Here is a 14,078-nt window from a genome sequence, read left to right on the forward strand (position 1 = left end):
AAATAAATGGCACAAAAATTATAGGATAAGTCGGAGAAGATGCCATAGGTAACTTTTGATTGCAATATCTTTTCAATCATGATTGGTACATAAGAGGAAATGATACCAATTGAAAGTTTGATTAGTATTTTTATTTTAACTTCAATCATAAGAGTATCTTGTCTTATATTCTTTGTCCAGTAACAGAAAGAATAAAATCCCAAAGTAAAATATCACTTTTGGAAAACTGGGGTAAGATGCTTTCTAATATCTTGATTAAATAACAAATAATATATCATCTGTAGAAAAGCAAAAAACTTCTATTCTTTTTAATAATAATTGAAAAAATATTACAGAATAAATAATTTTATTCTTCAGACATAAGACAGTTAAAAAATATTAAAAATGTTTTTTATAACAGAATAGAATCATTTTTTACAAAATAAAGAGTTTCTAGACTTTAGATACAGAAGATAATAATAAATTAGCACAAAAGAGTGGCAACTCTCATTACAATTTCAACATCATAAACATGTAATAAACTATTATACAGAAAACTTTTTGAGGTTAATCGCTTGTTCGATTCGAAAACTTACATCGGAGAAATTAATATAGGAATTGAAAGGTTACGGAATTAAATTGAAACCTCGAGTCAGATAACATCTTGTTTGACTATCATATGTGAAATTTATTATTTTGATTTAAAATAAACGTTTATATTAATTTTTTGATTCCCATGTTAATTTCTCAAATGGGGCGAGCGACCGAAAAAAATCTTTCATACAAATAGTTGATATTAAAATTTTTAATAGATCAAAGTAAATAACATATGAATGCGTACATATTATACAACGGTATTTATTTTTATTTATATCGGTATAGAATTTTAAAACCATAATAATAATAATAATATTATTATAACTTTTGAACAATTTATTTAATAGAGCGAACGATTTTCTCTACTTAAGAAAAACGAAAGGTTAATATTTACATATTTAAACAATGTAAACCGACTTAATTAAATTTATTGCGCACAGAAGATAATTATTATAGAAGGAAGATAATATTCTCGGCACCGAATACACTGTAAAAGTGTAGCACATACGAAAATCCCAATAATACTCGTCGTACCGTCAGGTAATTGCGCAACGGAGCATTCCGCGCGGAAATTGCCTAGAAATTGCGGAGAATACGGCACGATCTTACGGCCCGTCGGTTACGTTTGCGCAGGAGCTGTTTCATCCGCGGCTTATTATTGGATTTTCGACAAGTTTGAATACTTATTTAATAAGATTATTCCGATGGGCGGCGCGACGCGAATCTGCTCGGGAATCGTCTTGGTACCTTGTTTTGCGGGTTAAACCGTAGTTTCACAGCGGCGCCGAGTTCGCGTTTATCGATTCGCGTCCGCTCGTTTATGGTTTTTTTTTTTAAGATTTATTAATGTGCATACCGCGAGGCATCCCGCGTGATGCTTCGTCTCAATTAACGTCACCCATTCTCGTGGCGCCTTTAAAAGTGATCGAGATAGACAGATGGTCAAAGCACCAAAAAATGAAACGCTCGGTGTGATCCAGTTACGTCGTAACAAAATATTCCGGATATTAATTTATAAGATGCTATTATATTATTCCAAGCAATCCATTTTTTTAGAGTTGGAAAACTTTTCAAAAAACTCGTTATTGCTATTATTATTTAAATAATAGCGAGTTGTTACAATTTCCGTTACTTTTTTCATCAAATTTTGCTGACTTTTTTAAATAAAAAAAATCCATTAAATTGAAAAAGAGACTTTTAATTGTCTATATCGCTAATTGAATTCGTATTCTATAGTTAATCGTAATATCGTATGGTAATGAAAAAAGAAAATACAACTGTAACGGTAACGACACTGACGTTATTTTCTAACTCAGTCATTTTTTGTAATAAATATGAATGATATTTTTAAGGGTTATATGGATATTTTTTCAAGAATGCTAAAAAAATTATGAGTTTTGATTCATTATTAATACCAACATTTCGTGAAAAACAACCTGATAAATGTAAATTTTATTTAAGGCACAATTTTTTATTAGCTAGGTAACTTGTAATTTAATTTAATGTTTTATTCAGTTAAATTTTACTCTTCATTTATCCACAGGTAAAATTCATTAGGTGAAATATCAGATCTAATCGCAAGTTAACCAAATAATAGAAAAATTGGACTTATTGCAAGAAAAAATGTATCAATAAAAGTTTCGATAAATGATTGAAAAACGCATGTGTATTAAGTAAATTGTGCATAATGAATTTGAGATACACGGAAAAAATGGTTGTACAGTAAAACTATTTAGTATTTCACCTTAACATTTATAACCAAGTATAAATAAATTTGATGAAATGGCACAGAAATTATGTCTGAAAGCAATTATAATCCATCAAGTGTACTTAATTATAAATGTTTAACTCCGTAGCAAACTATAGCTTTTCTGTATCTTTTTTTTGTGTGTTGCTAACAGGAATGGAAAGAACAGTTTTGCTAAGGTATCTAAAAAATAAGCTAAATACAGTAAACAATTTTGATAGATTATCATAATAATTATGAAAAACATTTCATCACAATAAACAATGCTGCAAAAAGTTTTAACATTCTAGCAATCAGCTTGAGTATTCTATTGTATACATGATTATAATTTTGATGGTATATCTCAAAATTATTTTCTGATCTACATATTAATAAAATCATTCTTTCCGCGTGCAAGAGAACGAAAATCATTTCGTTCTGTCGTGACACGCGAAGGCGTGTCATATAATAATTACGTATATTTACAGCTTTTTTTTACCCATAATTAAAACATAATAAAGCTCTCGTCATATGCATTAAATATCTGATCTACGTGTCATAATCGCTGTTACGATTGTTATACGATAATATTATTCGTTTTATTTTCCGGGGCAACGAAATAATTTATCTGCAAGTGATGTTTTGCCTCATAATGATACGAATATGAGGCCTTAAATAAACATTTATTTCTCTATTATAGAAAGTACTTTTTACAAATAATGAATGATTTATTTAATAAAAATATTACTTCTTTGAAGACTACATTGGAGAGAGAATTATTGGACAATCAATAATTTATAAAAATTCAAATTTATATTTCAATAAATGTTAATTGTATTGCACAAAATAGTTTTTAAAATAGCAAATAATTTTTTAAATAAAAAATTATGTTTATTTTTTAAATAAATAAATCTCTTATTTTAAGAAAATGCACAGTTGTATACAAATGTGTGAGTTACTGAATTAAAAAAAACTTTTAAATATCTTTTTTCTCAGTGTACATACTTAAATATAGTTTAATTTTGAATAATTAAATTATTAAACTGAAATGATTTAATTAGGTGATTAGGTGACCTCGAACTATGAAAATAAATTCATATTTGTCAATTTCAAAAATTTTTACGAACATTATAGAACTATAAGACACATTATGAGAAAAAATTATCGATAAATAATTTCACGAAAACATGCGAACATTCCTTGAATGGCGAGTAACGCCAGATACTCTGCCTCTTCGTGATAAATGAACGCGAATATCTCAGCGTCACTTTCGTATACTTTCCCCTCGTGCGTTAGAGGGTGGCTTATTTATGACTGTTACGCCGATAATTCGTCATTCTACGTTGTTGCACCAGGCCGTGAGCGCAATTAAACGCAATTCTGCATCGTGTATGCCTGCAAACGCAGCAGTTGCAGGCGCAATCATTGTCGCACCCGAAACTGCAAGCCGTACTCTCTCTCTCTCTCTCTCTCTCTCTCTCTCTCTCTCTCTCTCTCTCTCTCTCTCTCTCTTTCTCTCTCTCCAGGACTCCCCCCCCCCTCCTCTGTTCGACTGCGATGCGACGCGACGTTCGCGGTGCGGAACTTTCGGCACGATCCAACGATTTCGCCGCGCAAACGTCGCGCGGATGCAATTATACCCCGGGCGATGGGCAACGCGCCCCGAGTGCAACGGCAACCGGCGATCGCCACTTTTCGAATTATTACGTGCCCGCTTTCGCCCCCGAAATAGTCGCAACACGTGCGCTCGTTGCGCTAGATTCGGCTAGATACACGGGCATCGTGCGACCTACCACCACTGCACCGATCTAACGATGGCGAATATTTCGTACACCGACTCTGGTTCCTAGGTCTGCTGCCGTTCCAAGATAAACAAATCTTTTCCGCGTCTCTCGTTATCAATATCGGGTCAGTTAGTGTTTCAATCTTGGCTTTAATGATGAGTTCTTTAAATTTGATTTGAAAAATTGGATAGAATCTTTTTGTATTCTGTACCCTTTTCAACACTTTACGATATTTCGAGAGCCCTCGATGTAAGACACCCCCGTACTTACGCCAAAGAAGTCAGAAAACATAGAGTAAAGGTAATTTATATGCACTCTCTCTATCATATATCTTTATATCATATTAATATTGTGTTATAATTTTAGTTTTTTTACGATTAATATTGAGGATTATAGTGAATCATTTTACATTTTATTTATAAGCTTTATTTGTAAATTATCTATTTGTCATGTTTCACACGTGCATGGTCATTCCATTCCTATAGGATTATATGACAAAAATACAAAGGTTTTTTAAAGTTTTTTTTTAATATAAGAAAATAAATATTTAGTATTTCTAATTTTTATAGTAGTAAATAAAATTTTCATTTAAGTTTTTTATTTAAACATAATAAATGGTAATTGATAAATTAAATTTTCGATAGAGGCGACATATATACACCAGACTTATCCTACACTAAGAAAAGATTCTGGTAATAACCAAGCCTAGATAATAGTTTAATAAGCTTCGATGAAATTTTACACAATTAAACGGTCAATTAATAATCAAAACTAATAATTATCAAATTATTATTTTGATAGTAATTATTAGTTTTGATTATACAGTAGCCAAACATTTGATTGATTGAAATTATTTCACCAAAGTTTAGTAACTACCATCTAAGCTTAATTACATGTTATCACCAGACTCTTCTCTCTGTGGAAAATCGATTCACGAAATGCCGCGGTTAGAAAATACACTGCTCTAAGCAGATGTTTTGGTTTTTGTCACCTGGAATTCATGTAACGTAAATACGCCGCGCAACCGCTTAACCTCGTAATCGCGGCGTTATTTTATCTGCGAAGGGCAGAGAAATACGCTCTAATTATTTATGTGACGGATAAAAATGATAATAATTGACGATGGATACGAATAAATACGCGTCCGCGTGGAGGTGATTTAAATGAAACGTGACGCAACGTCAGGGCTTTCCGACGTGATAACTATTAATGTTCATTACTGCTTTTGATTTAATAACTTCGTTGCAATTTCATCGAATATTAAAAAGGCATTATGACATAATGGGGTAAAGCCGATTTTTGACGTGTACAATAATATAACCCGCCGTGACGCCGCCGCGCGCATAAATGTACGGCGCATTGTCCGTTCGGGCGCACTTGACACCTCTCGACGTACAAACGTGAACGATTATTGAATCCGAATTAATGATTAATTTCGCTTGTAAATGAAGATATACGCTGGCGCGATGCATTATGTATTAACATTATCCGACGTGAGGTCGGAACAAAAACACGTTCCGGTTCTGTGACGAGCGGCGCGCGCGCACGATTGGTAATGATGTTATCGGTGCGAGAGAGCGTGGGCAATGGAAGCGGAGCGCGCTTTCAGTTTATAAAGCAGGAGAATTTCGAACAACGGCGCGGCGCAACGCGACGGAAGCAATTCGACCGCCGCTAACGTTGCCGTTTTTCCAATTTATTACAGAATGATCCGGCGCGCGTAACGTATGCGGCCCGCGCGCGCACCCCGTCGCGTCGTCGCGCTGAAAACGCGCGTTATTCCTCCCCCCTTGCCAAATGCATACACATTCGTATATGCGTTTGCCGCACGCAAATGCGCATCGCGCATTTGCGTTGCATTCATTCGTATACGTTGTTTCCGAGCAAACAACCGCACCGCGCGACTGCGGTTAGCGCGACCGGCATAGTTTAAACCCTCATTTACCGATAAGGATTAATAATTAATTTAGGACTTATAATTGATGCATCGCGTCATATCATGCGAAGGGTCGGATGCAAATCCACTCGGCCCGATAATAAATTTCAATATACATTCAACATAAATCGTCGCGGCCGCGCCGTCAACACAATCTTATTTAATCGCAGCGCCCGTTTCATCAGTATTATCCCTCAATATGGGAGGCAAAATGAAATTTCTACTTTTTTTTTTTCACGCAACACCGAAACCAGATGAATGCGACGGAAATGTGTGCGCACGTGCGACAAAGGACATTTCATAACAAATCCGATCTGCTGTTTTTCCACGGTTATAAATACTAAAATATATGATAACAGCTGCCGGTATTCATTACTTCAAATCTCCTCGTGAAAATTCGTGATAAATCGATTGTATCTGGTGCGCAGATATAAATAAGGACTATCGCAGTGCGTTTATAAATAATTCCGCAGGGAGAAGCAACGGTAAAATAATATCGACGCAACTTTATGTCATTATTAATTAAATGTGGATCTTTTTTATATTTTTGAATATTATTTCAGTACATTTATTAATACTTAATACAATCGAAATGTCATGTTTCATTTAAACGGAAAATAGGAAAGGCATGCATAAAACATTGGTTAACAAGAGAGAGAGAAAGGCAGAAGGAGAGCTTGCGCCTGAAACTGATATTGCTTTGATACTAAAGTAATATTCATTTATTACATTTACCCAATTTCCATTTTCCACTTGATCCCGCGAGGTGCTGCTGATTTAAGACCCGGCCAATCGTGGTCCACGACGTCGAAATTGAGCTGTGCTTGATGCGTCATCGATCACGACGTCGAATGAGGGAGAGAGGGAGGCGAAAGCGCGTTATTCGCGATATTTGGAAATGCGACCCAAACGAATTGGATCGCACAACCCGGTCGAATGGCGATGCCATGACATTTTTTTTTGTACAAGAGAGGTCATCGAATTTTGCGCGGCAAATATTTACCACCCACCACACACACACGTCGCCAAATACCTGAGTTTACCAGCTGCCTCAATGCATCGTCGATGGTGGCAAGCGACATCGTCGAGACGCCGCGCGCGGATTTTGGTATTTTGGCGATGCGGCGCGTGCCAAACTCCTCGAGCGTGCAGTCATGCGAATGCCGAAAAACCGTTATTTCTCAGTTTGGCATATCTAAACATATTCTGAGACGATTGTGCTGCCGCGAGTAGGCAAATGTGCGTGCGCGATATTCTCAAAAAATGAAAGCCCTTAAAGTCATACAAAGCTCTGCTGAAAAGATAATAGACAATAGTGAGCTTAAGATTTTTAATATTTTAAAATAATATTTACAAGTCCACTAATGTTATATATGTTATATTTCAAAGTATTATCAAAAATTTTTAAGTTTTACAGATTGTTCTGTTGTTACATTGCATGTTTGAATATCTTTGTACAATTCGAACATAATTCTCTTATTAGTTAAAAGTTATTTACCCAAAACTGCAGCAGAATATGACTATTTTATTATATAAATTATTATAAATCAATTTTTTGTTGCTTTTTTTGAAGATTTTTGGGCCAAAATTTGGGTATTTATAATTCAAACTTTATTGATTAAAAAAAGAAAAAAATTTAAAGTCTGCAGCTTTTTATTTCGATAACTTTTGATTGATAATATGGAACCAAAATGTTCTGAAGTCCGTATTATTAGAGATTGAAGATTGTGAATTAAAAATTAACATTCTATTCTATTAATCAAATAGTTTTAACTTATATTAATTTTGTTTCAATTAGCTGAATTCTAATCTCTAGTTATTAATTCTCAAAATCTAATGCGTATACAGACTTTAAGCTCTAATACAAGCTTTAAAAATATCGATACTTTATAAGTAGTTTCTAAATAATAAAATTATATATAATTCAATTTTACTCTTCAATTTTCAATCTAAATATAATTTTCAAACCTGTGTAATAATTTATTTAACTCTTATTATGAGTTGTCTCCCTTATTAATGTCTTTCTTATACAATTGTCATTATAGAAACGGAGAGATATTGCGCGCGCGATTGCCTTTGACAAAATATTTATGATAAGAATTAATTAACGCTTAATCATTAAGCAAGCCAAAGTTTAATGAAAACAAATTTATGTAAATTTTTAAATTTCCTTAAGTGTATCAAGATAAGTGCGGTGATAAAAAATGATATTTGTTTAATTATTTAGCATGAATCCTGATAATATGGATATATTAACACTAAAAATCACTGCTAAATGTTATAAACTTATAATTTATTGCACAATAGTACTCACAAACCAATAATTTACACATTGCACAACATATAAATTTAAAAGCACTTTTGATTGACACAATATATTCAGAGCTAGAGAAAACTTGAAAAATAGATTTAATAGAAATATTTGTTTAAAGGCTGTATCTATAAAAAACTACTTAAAATAAGTAATTTTGTGTAATAAATATAAAGAGAAAAGTAAACACTATTTAACATTTATATATACATTTACTTGAAATGAGATATTTATTATACATTTTAATATGTGAATAAGATTTCTCTATTTCCCATTATTTATTTACTTTATCTTTTATTTCTGGAGAAAAAGAAAGTAAAAAATTAGAAAAAAAGTGTTTACTTGAGTGAACGAAACTCTATTTACCAATCTACGTTTTTATGCAACTAATTACTTTAACAAAAGTCTTGTGCATCTTTTTTATATAACGAGCTTCAAAATGAAACTTCACTTAAGATTTTCCCGACCATAAATCCCGTCGTCGCTGCAGCGAATAAATTTCTGTCTCGCAGGCACGGACGGAACGAGAGAAGCGTGACGCTGGTGCGTGTTACAGTTCGTCACGCGATATTGTTGTCGTCAGCGGGTAATCTCATTTAACATGAGGTCGGATGAGCGGTGAAATTTTCGCGGCCGGGGGGAAAAAAAGCGCGGGACGCGTCGAATGAAGCGACTACCGCGCCACAATTTTCTCCTCCCGAGAAACGTGCAGTTGTGAGTCTCTGCAGAAGTGTCCGAGTCCTCTGCATACCCATCGCTTCCTCGCTATCCCGGCACGGTGCGGGAGGAGGAAGGGGGGAGTAAACGTACTCCCCCGGGAGTACGGTTACCTGGAACTTATGACGTTACGGTTCGACAACCGAGAGTACCTACGTAGTCGCTCTTTCCGCATCCTTGAGCCGCGAGACTCGACGACGCTCCATCTCTCTCTTCCCCTGCACTCGATCTCGTCGCATTCACGAGTACCATGCTGTGTACTCCATATGTGCTACATATATGCCGCGTACATACCCACATGCATAACGTGTGTCCTCGTGTTCGCTCACGCAGCAGGGAGACGAGGGAGCGTTTTCGAAGAGAGATTTCTCCGAGCGGGACTTTAGCGCGAAACCGTCCCGGTGAAATTTTCTATGGCGCTGCCAGTGCGGCGTTTTATTGAAGTTTCACATAATGTTGTGATTATATATGTATGTGTGTGTATGTGCGTGCGCGTGGATGTATGTATATGCGCATAAGCAAGCTTCGCCGGTATAGCTTCAAAGCTAGGATAAGTACTGTTATAATTGTCGAAGAGCGTATCTCCTTTCCCTTTGTGTCTTACCTCAAGTGAATCCCGAATTTTCGTTTGAGCCACACTTCGCTGCTTTCTATTGCAATATTGATAGCGAGCTCTCTCGTTATCATCGTCAAAACACGTTTTAACGCACATAATCTGGCAAAAGTTTTATTGTATGTTGCAATATTAGCGTTTCCAAGCACGTAAAGACGCTTTGCGTAGAAAGAACGAGCCTCAAACGAAATTCCGGAAATGTCCGACTTGATTGAATCCCATAAATACTCCGGACACGGGCGCGTGTTGCGAGAGAGAGAGAGAGAGAGAATTTACTTGGTGGAACCAGGAATTCTGTTGCACCTGCGAACGACTTATCGCTCCTGGAGGAGCGCAATTACCGTGTCGCCCCTCAGACCTTCCACGCGTCCGGCAATCCAGAAGAGTATTTTTTCGATGGACGAGATTGATTCCGAGAGAACCGTAGCCCCGGAGGCTTATCGAAGGTCCGTTCTTACTTTCCTTTCATTCCTGTTACTCTTTCTCCTCCTGTCCTTTCCTGCTCTCACCTTGTTCGCCAGCCAAACGAGTTACCCTTTGAACAATCGATCAGCAGTACGAGCTGCAGTACGAGCAAGCACGGTGAGATTCCTTAACCTGGATAGATTAAGGAAATCGATTCGAGCGAGCAAGAATAGAACAAGTAACTCGCAGTCGCACACAGTCACCGATGCTTTAAAATATCGTTGAATCCTTCTTAGCATTTAATAACGGGTCATTTAGTAAAGTTTATGTGATTACGTAGATGTGTTCATCATGTTGAATTCTTAGATAGAACTGAAAAATGTTAGGGAGCGAAATGACGACGATCGTCATAAAATGTAGGTTCAGAAACGACATTGAGTCAGGGAAACTAACAAGCAATTAAGTGCACATTACAATTAAAGGAACAGTTGAAGCTGAAGGCATCGCGACAATCGATATTACTTCCACGGCGAGTGAACATCGACGTTGCATGATGCGGACCTATGAGCGGACGAGCATTTAGCCCGGGCTTATCCCGAGATCTCGGTATATTCGCGGTAATACTCGGCCATTTATAACCCCGCAGTTAAAGGGCATAAATCACGAGGGAAAGTAAATGTACGCACATTTAAGTTACTACCGCGGACGCGTGGTGTACGTGCCGTTTCGCCATTGTTCCGACGGCCAAGATTCACGGCGCTCTGCTCGCCCGGGTTTTGGAATATGATCTTGCTCTTTAGTACATCGAGAGAGGAAGTAGGATGAAAGGGTGTGAGAGGGGGGGAGGGGTGAGCCGTATTTGCTCGAAGCTTTTCCCACAAACAGCGTAACGCGCGCGGCGAAATTGTACTCGACATTTTAATGCGATCAGCGCGCTACGATGAAATGCTTCTAATAGATCCTTCATGCGCATACATTATTTAGTAAAATTGTGGCTCTCGAGAAATGGAGTTTTAAATGATTGTTACAGTTCTAAAACTGCGTTAATGAGATATAATAGGCGCAGCGCCGAAAACTTGTTTCTAGATTATAACGGATGTTGAGTTTTCCAGCGGTTCCCCGTAACGACTTTTAAGTATCAAAATTGCGGGAGTTTGAAAATTGATCTCCATATATAGAGCAAAACGGCGTAGACGTGTCTGTGGCCAGGCTGAAAATGTATATTAGAGCAAAAGTTACAGTCGAACTAATTTGACGCAGTGGGCTCCTTTGGTTTCACGGTCTGTGAATCTCAATTTTATGTACGAACTTGTTCAGAGAGTTGCTCATTCAAGTTGGAATTGGGTGCACTCTTAAAGGGGTATTTAAGTAACCATGATAGGCACTCGTTACGGCACGACACAAAAGCAAAATTGGAGAGTTGGGGAACGATATATGAATGAAATGTACATACATTTGTCAAAACATTAAATATAAATATATATTTAACATCAAATATAAATGCAGGCATATAGAGAAGAGATTCATTAAATTTCTTAAGTGTCTAGAATTGTCTTTAAAATATTGAAATATATAACGATGTTATCACGATTTAATTGATTTGATTTACGCAGAAAGGGCACGAGTAATTTTTTTTCAAAAATCACTTTCTTTATTTATTGCACATGAAGTAGGTAAATGTATTTTCATGCAAATATTGCATTTGTTCCGGACTTCTAAGTGTTTAAAGTAGAAAGTAAGCAATAAGTGCTGAAAGCTAATCCGGACTTGTCCTCTTTCTTCTTTCCTCTTGTTTAACATTGCTCTTTTATTTTCAAATTAAACTTTTTACAATTTTCGAGCAAAATGATAATGCCTTTTACTGTTTTTTACTCGACTTCATCCTTGATTCGACTATTGTTGGTAGAGTCTTTATTTAATATTATGTTTATTGTGACATTATTCTACAAACATTCTCCAAAGTTTCCAATTATGTATTTACTCTTTATTAGTTTAGTATATATAATCGCAACTAATGATAATTATGTAGCACACTGTACAATTTATATGCTTAATAATTTTTTAAATACATAATAAACATTTTTTATCATTATTTAAAAATGGAACTTTAAATCGTGTGTTGAAATTTAAAACACAAAGCTCATTTTCGAAAAATCTGATTAGACACTATTATAACGCGCACATTAAAACCTATAAAACTTTTATTTGAACCTTTTTATATCTTTTATTATGACAGTATTTGGTCAGAAATAAAATGAAAACCGATTTTTTCAAAAGAATGTTTTCTCTTTAACGGTCATATGCTGAGCACGTATAAAAATATATATGCCTCTTATTTTGATCTAGACTACATGTTCAAAGCTATCAAAATCGCCGTGTGACACTTGAGTAGTGTTACTTGTCAGATATCCAAAATATTCAAGCTCTTGGAGCTTGAATAGCTGTTCCGATCGATAACGTCGTAGATATTGAGAAAAGTAGAGAAAGGAAACGCGGTGTTTTCGTACAAGGGTAATCGGATGTTTAAAAATTGCACATAGAAACGTCTCAGGCGTACTACTAGCGTCGCACTGATACCGAAATACCGCTGATTCCGTAGAACGAAAATACAGTGGCTCTTGCCGGCCTTTACGGGATATTGATCTCGCGTGGCACCCGGAGAACTCGAGGCTCCGAGGCTTGCTACAGTATTAAATGTTGTTGTAGGACCGCTGACATGGTACACGACGACATTTCGCGACGCGGAATATTACGGAAAATTTACTCCGACTGCTGCACACGGAACGTTCATATGTAGCTGCGTCATGCGGCCCAAGTCATTCGTTAGAGATATCGCTCCGGGTGAAAAGAGCGAGAGAGAGAGAGAGAGAGAGAGAGAGAGGGAAGAAAGAAAAACAAAAAAAAAATATTTTATTCTGAAAGGTATATTCTCCAACGGTAGAAATGAATATGATGCAATATATAATCGGGGATATTAATGCCACACCCGATGCGCTTGCATTCGGTAGCACGCGAGTCACCGATTTTTTTCCGTTCCCTCAACAATAAAGTAGAGTTATACCATTAATCGCGCAGGCAAGAAAATGTGTTCTTTTAAATGTCACAAAGAAGACCGCTGAGCTTGCTAAACGACATTAATCCTCGAGATTGTACAATTCCGAATAGTAGATAAATATGTCCCATAACCGTCCATTTCAATCAAGGAATCTAATGTAAAAAGTATTTATGTGAAGAGGAGTGGAGAGAGAAAATCTTTTAGTAAAATGAAGGATGCAGATTCCAGGGCACTGCATATATTAGGAAATATACAAAAGACAAAAATATACAAGACGAAAAAATCAGAACGTTGAAGGCGGAATGATATTTTAATTTCACGCTTGAAATATCGCGAGTGAAATGTGCAGAGCACTTTGATATTATGCGCCCCACTTCGGGCAAAAAAGCGGTAATATACCCGACAACGACGCAGTTGACATCGCGTCGTGTTTGTTAACGAAAACAAAAAAAAAAAAGAAAAGGGGAAAAAACAGACCAAAAATAATTCTTATTATTAAATTGTCGGCCTGTTGTCGAAATTTCGACATTTTGTTTCGCGCCTGATACGCGCGGAATTATTCCGAATTAAGCAACGAATTTTTCCGAAAACTCGCGCACCGCGAGCCGGCGTTGAGATACGCGCGTTGCCATGCGTTCCGCGTCAGCAGCAGCGAAACGACGCCGCGAACGGGAAGATCGATAAAATGACATATTCACGGTGTAAATTTCAAACTTGGATGTTCTGCACGTATGAGATACACCCGGATGAGGAGGTACACCTCTCTCTCTTTCCACGCCTCTTCATTAACCCGCATTAAAATTAATATCCCGTCATATCGCTTGGCACTTTGCGATATCCGTCTTCAGGATGTCACGGATCTCGGCGAACGGTCGTTCCACCAGTCGCACTCGCTGCTCTTCCACCGATCATTCCACCCTCCATCGCTCGTTCATGCGGACCGCGAGGTTCCTTT

This window comes from Monomorium pharaonis, chromosome 11 (assembly GCF_013373865.1).
Source record: "Monomorium pharaonis isolate MP-MQ-018 chromosome 11, ASM1337386v2, whole genome shotgun sequence".
Taxonomy (NCBI): domain Eukaryota; kingdom Metazoa; phylum Arthropoda; class Insecta; order Hymenoptera; family Formicidae; genus Monomorium; species Monomorium pharaonis.